Below are 23552 nucleotides of genomic sequence, written 5' to 3' on the forward strand. Positions count from 1 at the left end.
ATATGGTTCAAGGCATTGATGAATGTAAAGTAGATTTGCCTCAGGATGAAGAAGAAAGAACATCCTTATAAATAAAATATATAATTACCAAAGCATTAGCATGTTACTGTTATCACTTTGCCTTGAAGGGGTCTTTATATTTTTGGGAATGTTATTAAATCCCGAGTTTACGTTTATAGTTTATAAGTTCTTTAGACCTTATTGTATGCATTCATAAAATTTAAACACATCATCAAAAAGCACACAGTTGCAAATATCAAACCAAAGTCTACGAATTTACTGATGAATTTTTATGTAAATTTCAGAATGTATAAACAGGAAAGTAGCTGGAGGCGATACGGAGGCATACGGGAGCATACGTGTCTTAAATCTCTTCAAACTGGACTTTGAAAAAGGTTTGTGCTCAAAGCATTTCTGTGCTTTGGAACATAAAAAAGTGTATCTTATTTGATGTAACATTGTGTAACAGCTATGAAAGCGAAGCAGAGATGGGCTGGGGTGCAGCAGGATCTGATCGCAGCGCTTGCATCAGAACTACAACCTTCCCTTCACACTCCAGCCAAGGACGTGTGTTACGTGTCAGACATTTCCCAACTCTCACCGCAATAAATACACATATATATTATTATTATTATATATTATTATATATTAGTTCAATACTCATTTGAAAATGTTACATATAAATACCTGTGTGTGTATTTATATACTGTATGTTTAAGTTGTGTGTTTGCAACCACAGGATTAAAGACTAAAAAAACTAAAAGGAGGGTCCTTTTATAAATACACTTTTTTTCACCATTTGAATTCCTATTATGCAGCTATTTTTGTTTTACTGATTTTGAAATTACCAGTTTCACATCCTGGACAAAAGTGCATATGTATATTAGGGATGGGCGGTTTGGACTAAAAAATGTATCACGATAATGTCTGGCATTTATCCCGATAACGATAAAAATGACGATAAAAAAATACCAATTCAACTAGTGATGCACCGAAATGAAAATTTGTGGCCGAAACCGAAACCGAAAATAATAATAAACACTTGGCCGAATACCGAACAATACCGAACATGGTTCTTCAGCAGTTTTTCATTTATTTTGCCAATTTTTTCACCATTGCATAAATCAAATACATTTGATTTAGGCATGCTTTTCAAAGAAAAAAATATTTTACAAAATTACAAGGTAGAAATATATTTATTGAACATAAAAAACTGAACATTTTTTAATTTCCCAGCATTATGTTGTTTTGGTTCCACCTCCTGGTGAATGTTAGGTAAAATTCTTATGTGGTTACTTTTTGGTTGGCCAACGATTTATGTTTGTGGTGCGCGACTGTTACGGGAGCAGCAAGTCTGTTTCCTTATATTACAACGCCGTTATTCATTTTTTTTCCCACTTATTCCACCAAACACCGGAAGTGTTTTTTTTGCCATTTTCGGCCGAACAATTTCGGTTACCGAACAATCGGTGCATCACTAAATTCAACTCCATCTTTGTAACTATAAATCTATCACCACATTCAGTTTTTGGAGCCCCCAAAACACTGCTCTAAAAGATACTAAATGCTACTAAACTACACCAACTAAATTGAATTAATAAAAACCAATTAAATTAGTACACCTGTACTGAAAAAGTGTAATGACTCAAATGAAACAAGTTTGAAATGTAAGAACAGAGTCAACATTTATTCAAACTGCATGGCTTAAACAGTGGGATAACAGTGCAAACAGCAAAAGTACCTTGTCCTTCAAGTTTTATTAGCTTATAAAATCACAAAGTAGAAAAAAATACAACCTGATAAATAAAGAAACAGGACAAATAAATAAAAGTTAACTGAAAATAAAATCCTATCAGTGATGACCTCCTAATATAAATAAAATGTGCAAATTAACCTGTGTTTGGAAAATGCCACGAATTAGATACTATTGCAATTTTTTTTCGTAATAGTCAAACGTTATATCAAAATGTAACAACCATTTCCTTCTTTTTTGCAGACTCTGCATATATTAGACGATGTTTGCTCCTCATCTCTCTTTTGAAATCCAAACCAGTTCCAGATCGTTTAACGACGAGCTCCTTCAAAGTTTATTTAGACGGGACAATGCATATTAATGCACACTACATTAAGCAGTGTGAATACGACAGGTTTTAGCAGAATTGCTAGTTTCCACCCGCAGTCCCCACAAACAACCAGACACACTCACACCTACGGGCAATTTAGAATGATCAAGGAAACTGGAGTACCCGGAGGAAACCCACGCAAGCACGGGGAGAACATGCAAACTCTACACAGAAAGGTCCTGCTGAGCCTGGGAGTCGAACCGGTGACCTTCTTGCTGTGAGGCAACAGTGCTAACCACTAAGCCACTGTGCTGCCATCCTCGCTCTCAGGATCCATCGCCTTCCGTCATGTTTGTTACACAAAAACATCATCATCGGGAATTTATCGTTTTTACCGTGAGATACAAATTCTTACCGTGGGGAATTTTTTTGACGGTTTATCGTGAACGGTAAAATATCGCCCATTCCTAATATATAAATATATATAAATGTCATAGTGACAACATGCACAAAAAGGCACTTTTATTTCTTTTAAAATATTGTAGTTGCATTACGTACAAAAAGTGCCGTTTAATTTTGCGTTTTGAAATGAGTTACATCATTCACATAAGTGCAGTAACTTCTTTGTTGTCTCCGTGACCGTTTGGCACAAAATGTGCATTTTCTGCTTTGAAATGACAATTTTACGTTTGTGCCACTCACTGTTTGATAAATACAGTTTCGGTAAATTTGACTTAGTTGTGATTTCCCCTAAGTTTAAAATGATCAGATATATTAATGCAGTATGAACAAGAATGTTTTAATGTAGACATATAGAATCATCATACTGGTGTGTTTGTATGCAGCAAATTGTTAATTCAAGGCAAAATATCGAGATATATTATAGGGCTGGGCGATATGGAACAAAAGTCATATCTGGATATTTTCTAGCTGAATGGCGATACTCGATATATATCGATATTTTTTCTGTGCCATAATTGGGGTTTCCCCCAAAGCATTATAGCATAGCATCTCTGTTAGCATCTCTGTTAGCATCTCTGTTAGCTTCATTTTTTTCTGAGGCAAACCCTTAAAAAAACAGTCAGTTTTAATACAAAGCCTCGTGCCAAATGTCACACAGGTTCCTTTATTAACAGAGGTCTGCACAATATCAAAATGTATAAAAGAAATGAAATAAAAATAAACTGCCTGCATATATAGAATGAAAATGCTTCTTGAATAAAATAAAACAAATATCCCTTTCCTGCATAACAATTAAATTAAAATACACTGTGCAATTAATACAATGTAGACAGTAACAGGCAGACTTTTCCACTGAGGTTGACAGTTGTGCAAATAACAAAACATTTGTGCAAATCTCAAATAAAACATTCAAATCAATTTGTCACAAAATAAGCTATATCAAAATCATAAAAAAAATAAAAATATATATATATATATAAATATTATTTTTTTTAATCGATATAAACGATATTGTCTCGTACCATATTGCGTTTGAAAATATATCGATATATATTAAAATCTCAATATATCGCCCAGCCCTAATATATATTGTGTATCGCGACATGGCCTAAAAATATCGTGGCATTTATAAAAGACCATGTCACACACACACACACACACACACACACACACACACACACACACACACACACACACACACACACACACACACACACACACACACACACACACACACACACACACACACACACACCTTCCTAACCCTAAATGACAGACATTTAGCACCATGAAAAATGGCCGAGGAAGATAAAAATGGCTGAGAGAACATGTATCATCCCGAAAAGTTAGTGTCAAGATCTCCTCTGTCTCTCACACCTGCATCATGAAGTGTAAATTTAATAAGAAAATAACACTTGTATGAGTCAAATAACTCTCTCTCTGTGTACAAAAAAAAATAATTGTGGACGATCATGGGAAGATAATCTGTCTGAAAAATTTTAATTAGGTCTCCAGCAGAGAAGGTTTTAATCTTTTCCAGCCTTTCTTGCGCTGACTAACAAGTGTGAAGCACTCTCTACTGGAACATTTTAGGTACCCATAATTACATTCCTGGAGAAACACAAAGACTGTTTAAATCATTTCATGTTTTTTTTTCTGAAACTGATCATATGTGGGCTGTACAGATATGACAAGTTACTATTTTCAGTTCCATACAGTACAGTTGGTCCTAATTTTGAATAATTAAAGTGCAGAGCAGTGTTTTTGGAGTGGGAGTGGGGTCAGGGACTGACCCATGAACGATGGGATGCTGGTGAGTCACTGTGCTGTTTGCTGATGCCGCTGGCTTCCAGCATGCATAAGTGACCTATATTGCAGCTCAGGGGAGCAGCGATGTACAATGCAGCAAATGAGGGTTCAAATTGAAGTAGAAAAAAAAAAACATTGCATGTTGAAGGAAAATAGGCTGAATCCAAGCCGTTTAGTTTTCCTAATAAATCCAATTTCAGGTGTAACCAGATTAGTGCGCATGATTTTATCCATTTGTTAGAGTCAATTTGCATCTGCAGGTGGTTTCACTGAAAATGTACTTTTTTATAGTGTACAAACTAGGAATGGGTGATATTTTACCGTTCACGATATGCCGTCAAAGAAATTCCCCACAGTAAGAATTTGTATCTCGCGGTAAAAACAATAAATTCCCATTGATGACGTTTTTGTGTAAAACTGATTTATGGTTCTGTGTTAAATCCACGCACAACGTACGTGAAGGAAGGAAGGAAGGAAGGAAGGAAGGAAGGAAGGAAGGAAGGAAGGAAGGAAGGAAGGAAGGAAGGAAGGAAGGAAGGAAGGAAGGAAGGAAGGAAAGAAGGAAGGAAGGAAGGAAGGAAGGAAGGAAGGAAGGAAGGAAGGCAGGGAGAAAAGAGGAAGGGAAGAAGGAAGGATATATATATATATATATATATATATATATATATATATGCACGTTTGTGCAGGATGTCAAACTGGTAATTTCAAAATCAGTAAAACAAAAATAGCTGCATAATAGGAATTCAAATGGTGAAAAAAAGTGTATTTATAAAAGGACCCTCCACGCACTTTATCTATTTTTATTGCCCGTCATTTGCACCGACGGGCAAGGACAAAAAATAAATGATTCCATCAAAATTCCAAAATTTTTGTGGTTGGCTGACACACGGCATATTTCAAATATGCTGGTAAATAATCACACGCCAAATAATCAGAAATATGATATTTGTGATTGGTTTTCATTCCTCGTTTCAGGAAAAAAAGAAAAAAGCGTCAAAAATGTTGAAGTAACGTTTTTTTTTATGTTATAAAGGAGCTTGAGGCTCCTTTTAAGAAATGAGACTCTCTAGCGCCACCCTTCACCACGACGGCCGTTGGGGGTACTGCAGCCAACAGTGAAGCCGGCACGGGAGAACGGGGAGAACGTGCATGCAGCGTCATGTGACGTCACATCCACAGGACAGCGCGGGAAATTCGGGACCGAATTGCAGCACATTTTGCAGCACACAGCCTGTTCAAGGCAAAGGAGAGAAACACTAGAGGAAACATTCTTTTGGGTTTGGAACGCTTCATCTGACATTATTACTAGAAAACTTAAAACGTATACGGATTTTTTTCATAAATCCTGCCACAATCCGGCCTCAAGCTCCTTTAAGTGTTTTGCTTTGATGAAAAAAATGCTTCAGAAGTTTTTTTCCATTTCAATGCACACATTGTAAGAGACATTTTGAGACATTTTACTCATCTTTTACTCTTTTTTCATTTATGTGCCCAATGTTCTGAAAATTCAAAGACAGACTTGTTAACTGTTCAGCTGCTGATGAATTTAACTGTAAATTTATTCTAATTTGAAACAAAACAAATTCTTATGATTTTGAAAGTTTTTTCAACATTTACAAATGATTCTGTGACAATCCTTGGTCCGGACTGGCCTTTATTTACACCATTTAAATAAATCATTTGCTATAGGCCTACACAGTGTCAAGTGTTTCTAATTTCTACACCGTACAGGCGTTAAAAAATGTAATGCGTGTTCAGGGATGAAGAAGCTGGTGGTGGGAGGAGAACAAGCCATGAAGGTTGGGGTCGTAGTAGCAGCAAGAACTTTAATCTACTTTCACCCCTGGTCATCACACTACAGGTCACCGATTGGTCGGGGGGTTGGAGTCAGACTCTGAGTCAGGATGTGACGTCAGAGAAAGAGACTCTGACGGAGATTCTTGTTGATTTTATTTGACCAGCAACGGCAGCAGAAGTCTGTTTCTGATCCAACTCTGAGGGTCAGATGTTCATAAACCTGGTGCTGAGGAGAGAATTAAAAAGGGATCTAGACGGACGATAAGGAACGACCAGATCTACCAGGAGCTCTGTCACTTCATAGCTGCTTGCGGATACCAACGCACTTTTCAGCAGCGCCGAGTAGGGATGGGCGGTATGGACTAAAAAATGTATCACGATAATTTCTGGCATTTATCCCGATAACGATGAAAATGACGATTAAAAAAATACCAATTCAACTCCACCTTTGTAACTATAAATCTATCTCGCTCTCAGATCCACCATGTTTGTTACACAAAAACCTCATCAACGGGAATTTATGCTTTTTTCTTTCTTTCTTTCTTTCTTTCTTTCTTTCTTTCTTTCTTTCTTTCTTTCTTTCTTTCTTTCTTTCTTTCTTTCTTTCTTTCTTTCTTTCTTGCTCATATCTATATCTATATCTTTCTTTCTGGCTCCTTCCTTCCTTCCTTCCTTCCTTCCTTCCTTCCTTCCTTCCTTCCTTCCTTCCTTCCTTCCATAAATCAGTTTTACACAAAAACGTCACCATCAGGAATTTATCATTTTTACCGTGAGATACAAATTCTTACCGTGGGGAATTTTTTGACGGTTTATCGTGAACGGTAAAATATCTCCCATTCCTAGCGCTGAGACAAACTAAAAAAATTAAAAAGCGTTGCCGCTTGAAGCTTTTCTCTCTCTCATGTTTTAACTTGATATCAAACACAAGCCACAGACCAGCAGCACATCTATCATCTCCTCCAGGTTCTACATCTTTAGTGTTGTTGTCTTCTTCATTTAGATACACAATCAAATACGCCACAGCAGCTTCTCCAACCTCCTACTTCTGCTCCAGGTGCTGGATTGTAGTGGAAAAGAAACCAGGCCGAGTGGAGATGAGTAGAGCCGAGTAGGTGCTAGAGGAAAAGTGCCACATCTTTCTGCATAGCACGCACAACAACTGACGTATCTAACTATCTAACTAGGTGCGCTTGTTTTAACTCTCTGTGAGTGAGAGACTAGAGAGCGTGAAAAGCCTGGATTTAAATGTCCGCGACTAAAAGTAAATGCGGAGCTCCGCCATTGTTTAGAAGCGGTGGCTGTTTGAACAACGAGGGACAGTTAAGATGAGTTTTTGCATCAACATTTACCCTCATAAAAGGATCAGTTCCAACAGCACGGACCCGGCAACTGCACACGAGTCAGCGGTAAGTGACGTTATTGTATTTATGTTATTTATATTTGTCTACAAGTATTTAGCTTAGCTCCGGAGCACCCGGGCCCCGTACCGTAATACATTTTTTTTTCTGTTTATGGTTTCAGATCTTCCAAGCACTTGAAGCTTCAACGACACCTTCAGAAGACGCACGGTCCTTCCTTGAGCCAGCAATAGTGCATAAATGTTATTTATATACAACTTATGTTATTTTTTTAACAATAAAGTTGCCATTTGTGAAAATTCAGTGTTGTGATTTCTTGTAACATATGAAATGATTAGCAATCGGAGTAAATAACTGGTGTCCCTGTTTAGAATTCAATTAAATCTTCCTGCGTGAATTAGTGTGAAGACGAGGTGACCCGGTCAGGTAACTAAAGGTTGATTTATGGTTCCGCGTTACACCAATGCAGAGCCTACGGCGTAGGGTACGCGTCGATTTAACGCAGAACCGTAAATCAGGCTTTAAGATCCGTTTACACCGTGTCATAACTGCCGACTATCACGTCGAGCTGCGTGACATCGGACGCTCTCTGTCCACACTGAAACTGTTAAACTCACGGCCAGTTAGGACAGTCTAATACAAAATAAAGCAATGGAATTGATTTTTGTCACAGAAGCTCCCTGGCATGGGACATGCAGCCGCTGCTCTTCTGCCCGGAGGTTTATTCTCCTCCCCTGCTACACGTCATTCAAGCAGCCAATCAGCACAGAGCCTCATTATCATACCCCCCCCTTCCCTTAAAATGAAGCACAGAAAAAGGCTTTAGAAGCGGTAAAACTAGAGACATGGCCCACAGGCTGAATTTCTGTTTTATGTAGAAAAACAAGCTTTAGATTGTTTTTAAGATATTCAAGGCCTGTTTAAAATATACATTAAATGCCATAATAGGTCACCTTTAAGGTGGACCTACGAGTGAAGAATAATTATAATAAAGAATGTGGGGTGGTGAAAGCAGCATCTTGTGAGCCCCCTCACATGCTTTCATGGAGCACAGATTGCAAGCAAAAATGTTAAGATATCTGATTAAACGTACAGTAGCTTCACATATCAATGTGTAACAGTCTCTTCCAGCATCACTTTTAAACTGTCCCCGTATGTGTGAGGAAACTGATTCCCTAGCCATCAAGACCTTCCCCATATTTACTCAGTTACCTAGTTTACGGTTCAGTGCTTAGCAGGTCCAATGTTTCTCTTCTTTTTCCTGCAACATATGGAAGCAGTGACTTTCAGAGAGCAAAGAGACCGGCTGGGAATTCTCTGTGCTTCATTACCATAACACTCCTCTCACATCACACCGTAGGAAGTCCTCTGATCTACTATTAATATGAGAATAATCATTTATTAAACCTACATGCACAGTACCTTAACCAACGTTTTACTTGCCACATGTGAACTCTTGCGAGTGAAACATTCACCCAAGAATTTCCGTGCTGGAAACTTAATAAATGATGTTGGCTGTGAGGGAGTTCTTGCCACGTACAGTTAACATTAACGATGCATCAACACGCTGATATAAGAGCCGACCAGTATTACATACACGCCAATGTGCACTTACACAACTGTGCAGTGGAATAACTAGCTATAAATTTTACAAAGAGGTGCAAGGAATAGAGGTTCTGGAATTAAACTACAAAAAAAAAGAGCAAAACACCAGTAATAGCTGAACGTCATTGTCATTGAAACCCGAGCTCAAATGTGTCAGACAGAGAGAGAATGATATATTTATTTTATAAGATACCTCAGACACTGCCTTTAGACTACACAGATCAAATTATATTACTGTCGGGAACATGGGAGGAAACTGTGAGGCAAATTAAGTTTAGGGTTGTGTGTGTAATTGTCGACCAGTGCAGACCAAATCAAAAAAAGAAAAAGAAAAAAAACAGAAATTAAAGCTGCAAGCAGCGATGAACGGGCCCTCGCACTCACGTCCACCGCCCCCCATAAGCATATCAGAGATGACACCACCCACGACTTCCTATGTCAAACCATTCAAAAGTTATAGCAGAAAAAAGGGACAACCAATCAGAAGAAGGGGCGGGGCTAATTCAGGCCAATGAAGGTCAAGGAGTCCATACAGAGTCTGATGACACCACCCACGACTCTCTATGTCAAAACATTCAAAAGTTATAGCGGGAAATAGGGACAACCAATCAGAAAAAGGGGCGGGGCAAATTTTCACCAATTATGGTAAAGGACTCAATACCGAGTCCCATGACACCACCCACGACTCTTTATGTCAAACCATTCAAAAGTTATGGCAGAGAATAGTATTCTAGGGGGCGCTGTTGAGCCGTTAGGCCACGCCCATTAATGCAAACCATGAAATATCAAATGTATCGCCAGGCCTGGCTTGCATGCAAAATTTGGTCAAATATGGACCAATCAGATGAAGGGGGGGCGCGCCTTTTGGCGTCTAGCGCCGCCACGGTAACACTTTTGAAAGAGAAAAGTAATGCGCGTAGTCGCAAGATGAAGACGCACATTTTGACGTATAACACACCTGGGTGCACATTACGGTTCAGGCCGTATTAATTGCCGAAGGAATGGCATAAATTGCGCCAAAATTACACAATTAATTCAAAATGGCCGACTTCCTGTTCGGTTTCGGCCATGGCTCCAAGAGACTTTTCTTTAAGTTGTGCCATGATACAGATGTGTAGCGATTTTCGTGCATGTACGTCAAACCGTATTGTGGGGCTTGAGGCACAAAGTTTTCCGGGGGGCGCTGTTGAGCCATTTTGCCACGCCCATTAATGCAAACCATGAAATATCAAATTTATCGCCAGGCCTGGCTTGCATGCAAAATTTGGTGCCTTTTGGGGAACTATCAAATATGGACCAATCAGATGAAGGGGGGGGGTGCGCTTGTTGGCGTCTAGCGCCGCCACGGTAACACTTTTGAAAGAGAAAAGTAATGCGTGTAGTCGCAGGATAGAGACGCACATTTTGATGTATAACACACCTGGGTGCACATTACGGTTCGGGCCGTATTAATTCTCGAAGGAAGGCTCATATTGCTCCAAAATTACGCGATTAATTCAGAATGTTCAAAATGGCCGACTTCCTGTTCGGTTTCGGCCATGGCGCCAAGAGACTTTTCTTTTAGTTGCGACATGATACAGGTGTGTACCGATTTTCGTTCATGTACGTCAAACCGTATTATGGGGCTTGAGGCGCAAAGTTTTTTCTGTCTGAACCAACCAGATGAAGGGTGGGCGCACTTTTTGGCGTCTAGCGTCGCCACGGTAACGCTTTTGAAAGAGAAAAGTAATGCGCGTAGTCGCAGGATGGAGACGCACATTTTGATGTATAACACACCTGGGTGCACGTTACGGTTCGGGCCGTATTAACTCCCGAAGGAATGGCATAAATTGCGCCAAAGTGACACGATTAATTCAAAATGGCCGACATCCTGTTCGGTTTCGGCCATGTCGCCAAGAGACTTTTCTTTAGGTTGTGTACTGATACAGGTGTGTACTGATTTTCGTGCATGTACGTCAAACCGTATTGTGGGGCTTGAGGCACAAAGTTTTCCGGGGGGCGCTATTGAGCCATTTTGCCACGCCCATTAATGTAAACCATTAAATATCGAATTTTTCGCCAGGCCTGACTTGCATGCAAAATTTGGTGACTTTTTGGGCACGTTTAGTGGGGCAAAAAGGCCCTCCTTTCGTCAGAAGAAAGAAAGAAAGAAAGAAAGAAAGAAAGAAAGAAAGAAAAATTCCTACAGATACAATAGGGCCTTCGCACTGCAAGTGCTCGGGCCCTAAAAAAGGATTGAAATACAACTATTGTTGTCACAGAGCCAGTGAAGACCAAGGCAGTGTCAGGCGAGATAAATTAGTGTTGTTACTTCTGTGTTGGGAGAGTTATCATATTTTAATGCCTAATAACCGAGTGTCCTGCCTCTACAAAATGAATTAGTTTAATTTAGCATCACTTTTCCATTCAGTATCTACACACGTGGACAAAATTGTTGGTACCCCTCAGTTAAAGAAGGAAAAACCCACAATTCTCACTGAAATCACTTGAAACTTACAAAAGTAACAATAAATTAAAGCTGCAAGCAGCGATGAACGGGCCCTCGCACTCACGGTCACAGCCCCCATAAGCATATCAGAAATGACACCACCCACAACTTCCTATGTGAAACCATTCAAAAGTTATAGCAGAAAATCGGGACAACCAATCAGAAGAAGGGGCGGGGCTAATTCAGGCCAATGAAGGTCAAGGGCTCCATAAAGAATCTGATGACACCACCCACGACTCTCTATGTCAAACCATTCCAAAGTTATAGCAGAAAATCGGGACAACCAATCAGAAGAAGGGGCGGGGCTAATTAAGGCCAACGAAGCTTAAGGACTCATTACAGAGTCCCATGACACCACCCACGACTTCCTATGTCAAACCATTCAAAAGTTATGGCAGATAAAAGTATTCTAGAGGGCGCTGTTGAGCCGTTAGGCCACGCCCATTAATCCAAACCATGAAACATCAAATTTATCGCCAGGCCTGGCTTGCATGCAAAATATGGTGACTTTTGGGGAACTATCAAATATGGACCAATCAGATGAAGGGGGGCCGCGCCTTTTGGCGTCTAGCGTCGCCACGGTAACACTTTTGAAAGAGAAAAGTAATGCGTGTAGTCGCAGGATAGAGACGCACATTTTGATGTATAACACACCTGGGTTCACGATACGGTTCGGGCCGTATTAATTCTCGAAGGAATGGCATATATTGCTCCAAAATTACGCGATTAATTCAGAATGTTCAAAATGGCCGACTTCCTGTTCGGTTTCGGCCATGGCGCCAAGAGACTTTTCTTTTAGTTGCGACATGATACAGGTGTGTACCGATTTTCGTTCATGTACGTCAAACCGTATTGTGGGGCTTGAGGCACAAAGTTTTTTCTATCTGAACCAATCAGATGAAGGGTGGGCGCACTTTTTGGCGTCTAGCGTCGCCACGGTAACGCTTTTGAAAGAGAAAAGTAATGCGTGGTGTCGGAGGATGGAGACGCACATTTTTATGTATAACACACCTGGGTGCACGTTACGGTTCGGGCCGTATTAACTGCCGAAGGAAGGCATCAATTTCGCCAAAATGACGCGATTAATTCAAAATGGCCGACTTCCTGTTCGGTTTCTCGACATGACGCCCAGAGACTTTTCTTTAAGTTGTGTACTGATACAGGTGTGTACAGATTTTCGTGCATGTACGACAAACCGCATTGTGGGGCTTGAGGCACAAAGTTTTCTAGGGGGCGCTGTTGAGCCGTTAGGCCACGCCCATTAATGCAAACCATTAAATATCAAATTTTTCGCCAGACCTGGCTTGCATGCAAAATTTGGTGACTTTTTGGGCACGTTTAGGGGGGCAAAAAGGCCTTCCTTTTGTCAGAACAATAAGAAGAAGAAGAAGAAGAATAATTCCTGCAATTACAATAGGGCCTTCGCACTGCAAGTGCTCGGGCCCTAATTAAAGCTGCAAGCAGCGATGAACGGGCCCTCGCACTCACGGCCGCCGCCCCCCATAAGCATATCAGAAATGACACCACCCACGACTTCCTATGTCAAACCATTCAAAAGTTCTAGCAGAAAAAAGGGACAACCAATCACAAGAAGGGGCGGGGCTAATTCAGGCCAATGAAGGTCAATGACTCCATACAGAGTCTGATGACACCACCCACGACTCTCCATGTCAAACCATTCAAAAGTTATAGCAGGAAATAGGGACAACCAATCAAAAGAAGGGGCGGGGCTAATTTTCACCAATTATGGTCAAGGACTCAATACCGAGTCCCATGACACCACCCATGACTCTTTATGTCAAACCATTCAAAAGTTATGGCAGAGAAAAGTTTTCCGGGGGGTGCTGTTGAGCCATTTTGCCACGCCCATTAATGCAAACCATGAAATATCAAATTTATCACCAGGCCTGGCTTGCATGCAAAATTTGGTGACTTTTGGAGAACTATCAAATATGGACCAATCAGATTAAGGGGGCACGCTTTTTGGCGTCTAGCATCGCCACAATAACACTTTTGAAAGAGAAAAGTAATGCGCGTAGTCGCAAGATGGAGACGCACATTTTGAGGTATAAGTCACCTGGATGCACGTTACGGTTCGGGCCATATTAATTGCCGAAGGAATGGCATTAATTGCGCCAAAATTACACAATTAATTCAAAATGGCCGACTTCCTGTTCAATTTCGGCCATGGCGCCAAGAGACTTTTCTTTAAGTTGCGACATGATACAGGTGTGTACCGATTTTCGTTCATGTACGTCAAACCGTATTATGGGGCTTGAGGCTCAATGTTTTTTCCCTCTGAACCAATCAGATGAAGGGTGGGCGCACTTTTTGGTGTCTAGCGTTGCCGCGGTAACGCTTTTAAATGAGAAAAGTAATGTGCGTCGTTGCAGGACAGGGACGCACATATTGATGTAGAAAAAAAAAAATTGCTGACAAAAAAGTCTGGATACTGCGGGAATCGAACTCTGATCTCTGACTCCAAAGACGGGAACGCTCTGGCTGAGCTAAGACTCAGCTTCTCATTTCTATTTGACCTACTGAATTAGGAGAGACCAACATATCGATATTTAGTAATGTAAGTCTGGAGCTGTTTTTTCTAATTTTTTTAAATATTTGTAAGTTATAAATATTAGTAAAACCCTACTATTTTAATTATTACTTTTTCTGTAACCATTCTGCCAAGGTTGTAACCGGGCTGAGCTGGGAATATTTCTGACGTCACCACATTACAGGGAGCTGATTGGTCGGGGGGCGGGGCCGTCATCACCCTACTCGCCACTGATTGGTCGGGGGGCGGGGCCGTCATCACCCTACTCGCCACCGATTGGTCGGGGGCGGGGCCGTCATCACCCTCCGCGCCACTGATTGGTCGGGAGGCGGGGCCGTCATCACCCTACTCGCCATCGATTGGTCGGGGGGCGGGGCCGGCAGACGTTTGAATCAGGAAGCGGGAGTCAGCGCGAGAGCGACTGGCGGCTCGTGGCGATTTTATTATAAAAAAGGGACAACCAATCAGAAGAAGGGGCGGGCCTAATTCAGGCCAAAGAAGCTCAAGGACTCATTGCAGAGTCCCTTGACACCACCTACGACTTCCTATGTCAAACCATTCAAAGTTTATAGCAGAAAAAAGGGACAACCAATCAGAAGAAGGGGCGGGGCTAATTCAGGCCAATGAAGGTCAAGGACTCCATACAGAATCTGATGACACCACCCACGACTCTCTATGTCAAACCATTCAAAAGTTATGGGAGAGAAAAGTATTCAAGGTGGCGCTGTTGAGCCGTTAGGCCACGCCCATTAATGCAAACCATGAAATATAAAATTTATCACCAGGCCTGGCTTGCATGCAAAATTTGGTGACTTTTGGAGAACTATCAAATATGGACCAATCACATGAAGGGGGGGCGCGCCTTTTGGCGTCTAGCGTCGCCACGGTAACACTTTTGAAAGAGAAAAGTAATGCGTGGTGTCGCAGGATGTAGACGCACATTTTGATGTATAACACACCTGGGTGCACGATACGGTTCGGGCTGAATTAACTCTCGAAGGAATGGCATAAATTTCGCCAAAATGACACAATTTATTCAAAATGGCCGACATCCTGTTCGGTTTTGGCCATGGCTCCAAGAGACTTTTCTTTAAGTTGTGCCATGATACAGGTGTGTAGCGATTCTCGTGCATGTACGTCAAACCGTATTGTGGGGCTTGAGGCACAAAGTTTTCCGGGGGGCGCTGTTGAGACATTTTGCCACGCCCATTAATGCAAACCATGAAATATCAAATTTATCTCCAGGCCTGGCTTGCGTGCCAAATTTGGTGCCTTTTGGGGAACTATCAAATATGGATCAATCAGATGAAGGGGGGGCGCGCCTTATGGCATCTAGCGTCGCCACGGTAACACTTTTGAAAGAGAAAAGTAATGCGCGTAGTCGCAGGATAGAGACGCACATTTTGATGTATAACACACCTGGGTGCACGTTACGGTTCGGGCCGTATTAATTCTCAAAGGAATGGCTCATATTGCTCCAAAATTACGCGATTCATTCAGAATGTTCAAAATGGCCGACTTCCTGTTCGGTTTTGGCCATGGCGCCAAGAGACTTTTCTTTAAGTAGCAACATGATAAAGATGTGTACCGATTTTCGTGCATGTACGTCAAACCGTATTGTGGGGCTTGAGGCGCAAAGTTTTTTCTGTCTGAACCAATCAGATCAAGGGTGGGCGGGCTTTTTGGCATCTAGCGTCGCCACGGTAACGCTTTTGAAAGAGAAAAGTAATGCGTGGTGTCGGAGGATGGAGACGCACATTTTGATGTATAACACACCTGGGTGCACGTTAAGGTTCGGGCCGTATTAACTGCCGAAGGAATGGCATAAATTGCGCCAAAATGACACGACTAATTCAAAATGGCCGACATCCTGTTCGGTTTCGGGCATGACGCCAAGAGACTTTTCTTTAAGTTGTGCCATGATACAGGTGTGTACCGATTTTCGTGCATGTACGTCAAATCGTATCATGGGGCTTGAGGCACAAAGTTTTCCGGGGGGCGCTGTTGAGCCGTTTTGCCACGCCCATTAATGCAAACCATGAAATATCAAATTTTTCGCCAGGCCTGACTTGCATGCAAAATTTGGTGACTTTTTGGGCATGTTTAGGGGGGCAAAAAGGCCTTCCTTTTGTCAGAAAAATAATAATAAAAAAAAAAATAATACAAAGAATTCCTGCAAATACAATAGGGCCTTCGCACTGAAGGTGCTCGGGCCCTAATAAATAATAATTTATTGAAAATTAAATAATCAAAATCAGCCATTACTTTTGAATTGTTGATTAACATTATTATTAAAAAAAACAAACTAATGAAATAGGGCTGGACAAAAATGATGGTACCCATAACTTAATATTTTGTTGCACAACCTTTTGAGGCAATTAATGCAATTAAACGATTTCTGTATTTGTCAATGAGCGTTCTGCAGCTGTCAACAGGTATTTTGGCCCACTCCTCATGAGCAAACTGCTCCAGTTGTCTCAGGTGTGATGGGTGTCTTCTCCAAATGGCATGTTTCAGCTCCTTCCACAGATGTTCAATAGGATTCAGATCTGGGCTCATGGAAGGAACTTTAGAATAGTCCAACGCTTTTCTCTCAGCCGATCTTGGGTGTTTTTGGCTGTGTGTTTTGGATCGTTGTCCTGTTGGAAGATCCATGACCTGCGATTGAGACCAAGCTTTCTGACACTAGGCAGCACATTTCTCTCCAGAATGCCTTGATAGTCTTCAGATTTCATTTTACCTTGCACACATTCAAGACACCCTGTGCCAGATGCAGCAAAGCAGCCCCAAAACATTACTGAGCCTCCTCCATGTTTCACCGTAGGGACAGTGTTCTTTTCTTCCTATGCTTGGTTTTTGAGTCTATGAACATAGAGTTGATGTGCCTTACCAAAAAGCTCCAGTTTGGTCTCATCTGTCCAAAGGACATTCTCCCAGAAGCTTTGTGGCTTGTCAACATGCATTTTTGCAAATTCCAGTCTCGCTTTTTTATGGCACATCAACTCTATCTTCATAAAACTCAAAAACCTGTTGAAGCTGCAGAACGCTCATTGACAAATACAGAAATCGTTTAATTGCATTGATTGCCTCAAAAGGTTGTGCAACAAAATATTAAGTTATGGGTACCATCATTTTTGTCCAGCTCTATTTCATTAGTTTGTTTTTTTTATAATTATGTTAATCAACAATTCAAAAGTAATGGCTGATTTTAATTATTTAATTTTCAATACATTTTTATCTATTGTTACTTTTGTAAGTTTCAAGTGATTTCAGTGAGAATTGTGGGTTTTTCCTTCTTTAACTGAGGGGTACCAACAATTTTGTCCACGTGTGTACCTGGCAAGAAGCAAGCAGCAGCGTTAGATGCATGAACTTGGTGTGTCTTGGAAAATCTAAAAGTTCCAAGAGTGCAGGTTTGAATGAAAAAAATACATAAATGACAAAATGTTTTTTTAAACAGTTTTGTTGGTGACAAGTTCTAATCAAACAATGCTATTTATGGCAGTATTAAAGCAATCAACTGCCACTTTAATGTCTTTTGTGTGACCAATACTGAATTTAAAGTACAGGAACTCACTTTTAAATGAAAAACCCTACATGAGTTGAAACCACAGGCCCTGCAAGTACCATTCATTCAATGTCTAAGGATCATCTTACCTTCAGGTACATCAATAGCTAGGCTTCCAGACTATAAACAACGTTATTTTTAGACTCTCAATACACATATGCATGTTGATCAATAAATACATTTTCTTTTTTTTTGCTTTTTAACTTCAGCTGTGCAGCATATTTCTTGATCATGTCTTTTAAAGCTCATCTTCACTAGCAAATATTCAAATGATGGTCCCCTAATCTGACTAAAGAAATAGGGTTGTGTAAAGACGCCCCTTGTTAAGATACAGTATTTAGTCAACAGTGTGTGGTTATTGCCAGGACTGGAGTTGAGGGGGGATGAGGGGGATGAGGGGGACGGCATCCCCCCCTGAAATAAAAACGGTCCAAATCATCCCCCCTGTAAAACTGCCATCCCTCCTTTCCATCTCTTATGTCATTTCATCAATGAATGTGGTTTTACTGCTATTTCAACATTTAGAGTCATCACCAGAAAAATAACACCAGAAAAATAACTTATTTGACAATTTTCACCTGTTCCAAGTAAATTTTCACTTGAAATAAGTAGGAAAATCTGCCAGTGGGACCAGATTTATCTTTTTATTATAAGCAAAAAAATATTTTTCCACTGGCAAATTTTTCTACTTATTTCAAGTGAAAATCTACTTGAAACAGGTGAAAATTGTTGTATTTTCCAGTAATGAGTCTTGTTTTAAGTGTAATGAGATTTTTTTTACTAAAATGAGACATTTTAACTAGAAATAAGACAAATATTCTTGTTAAGATTTTGAGTTTTTGCAGTGATCCATGTTACTTATCCTGTGAAGGACAGAGTCATATTGATAAGTTCAGAAAAGTGTTTTTTATTGTTGTGTTTTGATGTATTTGATGTAAGCCCAGTGGATATTTAAAGCTTACAGAAGGCTGCATTTAACTGCTGCTATGTCATTCCTGCAGTATTTCTGCAGCTGTTTTGGTCACTGCTATTATTTATAATATATTATATTATTTGTAATCAGCACAAATTATCTGTCCCCATATGATCAAATCCACCATCCCCCCTGATGTTTTTTTACAACTCGAGTACTGGTTATTGCATTCCTCAATGGTTGAAAAAATGAAATGGGCTTTGAAGTTTGCAGAAGCTTTATACAGTTTTTGACTTCACAAAGCCGCTTTGGCTTACGTGAAATCTGGCATGTACAGTAAAGGTGAGTATTTCCCAAACAAACTTGTAGAGTGAGTCTTTTCTTTTTTTAAAAAAAATCAAATTATAGTCCAACTATCTCCACTGGGCTAAGAATAGCCTTCGAACATGACGCTGTCCAAGCATTTTTTGACTCATGTGGTCTTGCACGACTGGCAGCAGCAGCACAAAGGTCAGACAGTCTTTTACGGAGGTCAACTGAATCAGCTGCTCTTCCAAAAGACTGTGAACTTGCCAGGACTTGTGAGAGTTTGTCATATGTCATTATATGACCCCATTGTGTGTTTCTAATAAAAGCAGATCTTTTTTTCCCCCCATAACCTCTTGGGAGGCAGCCCTTCTGGCTGTTACAGCTGCAGCCAGCACCCACATAAACAATGCAGCCGCGCTAACACAAGAATACAAAGAGGTACAGAGAAGCAGACGGGGAGTGAGCTGGTGAATACAACACTGGAATTGTTCTTTGTTTCGCGACGAAGTTTTGGTAACGCCATCCTTATCAGTTTCCCCCGTTCCTGACAATGTTTATTTGAATCTTAATTCCCTGAAAACAATCCAACTGTAAGTTTCACAGGCACTTTTTGCTCCTGCATGTTTTCCTTTTCAGTCTTTCAAAGAATGATTAACACTGGGTCATCTAAAGACATGACACAAATATAGCTTTAAGCTACTGCTGGCATTTTCATTTTTTAGGAATGTGATTTAGAAATGCTTTTCATTTTGGAAAACGATTACATGTTGCCAGCGTTTCACCACTTAAAAGGCCACCAGATTGAATGAAGCAGTCCGGATAAGGCAGCTTTTCTTCTTGCAATTTCCGCTGCCAGTGCAATTTTCGGCACTGCACGTGTAAAGAAGCGGGAAGCAGGAGGGGGAACTGACTTGCTGTTAATAATATTCAGATTCAGATTCAGATTCAGAAAACTTTATTCATCACCGAGGGGCAATTGCAGGACAACTGAGCAGCAAGACGTTGAAAATGTCAAATAGAACAAGAATAAAGTAGAATAAAAATGAACAGCGCATGTCTCCCTATGTACAAAAAAATATATAAATTTACGAATGTCAGAAAAATCTACAGCAGAGTGACTGTAGTGGTATAAGTAAAAATATGAAGTAGAAGTAATAATATAAGTAATATTTCACTTTGGGTTGTTTTGTTTTTTTAGAAAAAAGAGCTTAACTTTTGAATTTGTTTGAATTTTTTATTTATTTATATATTTATTTATTTTTGCCCTTAATTTATGTGTTAATTTTGCATTGTTATACTTAATAATATGGGCATTACTTTTTTTTTTTTTTTTGTATTTGCTTTTTGTTATTACATTTATCCATTCATTTGTTGTTGTTATCTATTGGTGTTTTTTTGTTAAAATATATACATGCACCATGTTGGGTTTTTTTCAGAAAAAGGAAAAAAGAAATAAAAATTTGATCACAAAAAAACTTTTGAATTTGTGTGTGCACGGTTCTCTTCACAGTGCTCTGATTTGCATTGTTTTAAATCAAATCTGATAATTTTTCGCTCTAAAGTTGCATTCTTACGACGCATTTCTTCAATGTTACATGAATTACTAACTTAGGTTTCGCTTTTCAAAAAGAGGAGCAGCAGCAGTTACGGGATTACAGAGCCATTTCAAACAGAAGCTGCTCGTCTAATTTCATAGAGTTTGTGTTTCTGTATCAGACAGTTATCTCGCCCGTGGACGCATGAGGACACCCGGTGGAAAAGAGCTGGAGCTCCCCTCGCAGTTGGCCGGTGGAACAGCAATCTCAGCAACTTGAGGGAACGGCAACTTTGCCTTCACTGGTGGCACACATACTAAAACAAAACATACATGTGCTGTACTTTCCCTCCACTAAGGCAGCACTCTGCAGGACAGGCCATCAATGCATGAGCGCATCTAAGGCTTATACATCATCTGTAAAATGTAATATTGGGATTGAAGGACAATAAGAGGAGCCTCTGTTTAGATACTTTTAGTTGGTGGGGGAATGCAGTTTCCACATGCACGGATGCTGAAAGGCTCTTGTATAAGCTTGAATACAAATATTGACTCCTTAGTGATCTGCAGGCATGCTTATACCTTTACTCGGGATGTTGCCCTATGCAATTTCTTTCACTGACTGAGTCGCTGTGGATTTATTTTTATTTCATTTTTTTTGCAGCATCACCTCCATAAGGAGCAGCAGAGAAAAAAAAACGCAGTCTCAAATGTGACACTAATTGATTTACATAATGTTTGGAGATGAAGATTATACAAGACTATGATTTGGAATAGTCCGAGAGCGCATCGCCGACATTGAGTACCAGGCGGAGCTTCGATAGTACTTGTACGACGATCATTTAAGGGCTATCTTCACCGTGACAACGGGAAGGGGAGAAAAAAAATCATCCTGGAAAGGAAAGGACACCACCGGCCAACACTATATAACATGCTGACCACGCAACATCGCCATAAATGTGGCCAGAATTTCGCCCAGCCTACCCGGCTATACAACCTCGTGGTCAGCGATGGACCTAAAAAATTATGATGTACAACAAATGATCCCGTCATATTATGTGTGAGTTCTAAGTCGGTATAAAAGCGCACTTACCTAAAACTGACTCTCCCCTCTTTAGCTGAAATCGTGGTCCAAGGTTGGTTAGTTCTCTAGCCAACAACTTCTGCTGGAGGAGCATATGTATCCAGTGCTCATGCTGGTGGCTCGGTCGGTGATGTTGGATTGCGGATGAATTGGCAATCCTTCTCATGCTCAAGAGGAAAAAATCCTTGGTTTCTGCGCGTTCTCTGGCATTGGCGCGAAGAGGGGGGTAAAGTAATGAAGTCCGTCAGTAAGGGCAATGAGAAAAGGGAGCACTAGAAGTGGGATTTGTGTTTCAAACAGTTCTGTTCTGCTCTGTTTTTTTTTTTCCTCTCCTCGCCGTAGGAGATAGGAGCTGTTCGCGGAGAGGCGGAGAGGTGTGGGACGGATATCTAGGAAGGGAAGGAAAGGCTGGGATGCACAGACTGAAGGCGAGAAAGGGGAGGTACAAAGAATACAGTATCGTATTGTAGAGGACGGTCATGGCAGACAGTAAGGGGTGGGATCTGGACTATATCAAGCAGAGGGCAACGGCACCTACGCCGGATAAAGGCGTTAATGAGGGGAATAAGCAGTACTGGAGTTGTAAAAAAAAAAAAAAAAAAAAAAAGGGGGGGGGGATTTTATCATATGGGGACAGATAATTTGTGCTGATTAAAGTAAAAAAAGAGTAAAAAAAAATCTTATTACACTTAAAACAAGACTCGTCACTGGAAAAAACAACAATTTTCACCTGTTTCAAGCCTTCTGTAAGCTTTAAATATCCACTGGGCTTACATCAAATACATCAAAACACAACAATAAAAAACAGTTTTCTGAACTTATCAATATGACTCTGTCCTTCACAGGATAAGTTAAATGGATCACTGCAAAAACTCAAAATCTTAACAAGAATATTTGTCTTATTTCTAGTTAAAATGTCTCATTTTAGTAAAAAAATCTCATTACACTTAAAACAAGACTCATCACTGGAAAAAACAACAATTTTCACCTGTTTCAAGTAGATTGTCACTTAAAATAAGTAGAAAAATCTGCCAGTGGAACAAGATTTTTTTGCTTGTAATGCGAAGATAAATCTTGTCCCACTGGCAGATTTTTCTACTTATTTCAAGTGAAAATTTACTTGAAACAAGTGAAAATTGTCAAATAAGTTATTTTTCTGGTGTTATTTTTCTGGTGATGACTCTAAATGTTGAAATAGCAGTAAAACCACATTCATTGATGAAATGACATAATGAATGGAAAGGGGGGATGGCAGTTTTACAGGGGGGATGATTTTGACCGTTTTTATTTCAGGGGGGATGCCATCCCCCTCATCCCCCCTCAACTCCAGTACTGGGAATAAGTCGTGACTTTCTCAAGTGAGATTTGAAAAAAAAAAATATTCCAAGGTTTATGAAAATGGCTATCGTGCATAGTTTAGCCATCACCTATTTAAAGGTGACAAATCTAATTAAAATATCAGCTGTGAAACATGTAAGTATGACTTAACTGACGAGTCATGTTGATAAATGTTAAAGCCTAAAAGGAGGATCGTTGGTTGTGTACTTTAAACTTTAAAGCACAGCGACTTTTTTGAAATGTAATGTGAAGTTACAATGACTTACTGTTAAAAAAAAAAAAATGTCATCCCCTCAAAATTCAGCTTATTCAGGCTCTGACTCTGTGACTGAATCCCGTGTAAGTAAAGTGTTCGTGACTGCTGTCAGTGTTTCTGAAACAGAGATTTCAGAGTTGCTGTCAACGAGTCTGACACTGAACCAGACTGGAATTCTGTTCGCTGTCCATGGTGCTGAAACACGAGAAAACAGAACTCTGTCGCTGTCCATGGTGCTGAAACAGAGGACAGAACTATGTCGCTGTCCATGGTGCTGAAACACGAGAACAGAACTCTGTCGCTGTCCATGGTGCTGAAACAGAGAACAGAACTCTGTCTCTGTCCATGGTGCTGAAACACGAAAAACAGAACTCTGTCGCTGTCCATGGTGCTGAAACCAGAACAGAACTCTGTCGC

At 40.3% G+C, this 23552-nt stretch overlaps 1 protein-coding gene across 1 annotated transcript in view; it reads right to left on the bottom strand.

The window, feature by feature from the left end:
• brinp1 (bone morphogenetic protein/retinoic acid inducible neural-specific 1) overlaps positions 1-21923 on the bottom strand; it is a 296156-nt gene extending 274233 nt beyond the window's left edge. The window contains exon 1 of the mRNA XM_061733573.1: positions 21551-21923. The gene's annotated coding sequence lies outside the window, so the exon portion shown is untranslated. The remainder of the gene's footprint in view (positions 1-21550) is intronic.
• Between the last annotated feature and the right edge of the window lie 1629 nt (positions 21924-23552).

The sequence above is a fragment of the Cololabis saira genome, chromosome 11 (genome assembly GCF_033807715.1).
Source record: "Cololabis saira isolate AMF1-May2022 chromosome 11, fColSai1.1, whole genome shotgun sequence".
In the NCBI taxonomy this organism is placed as follows: domain Eukaryota; kingdom Metazoa; phylum Chordata; class Actinopteri; order Beloniformes; family Belonidae; genus Cololabis; species Cololabis saira.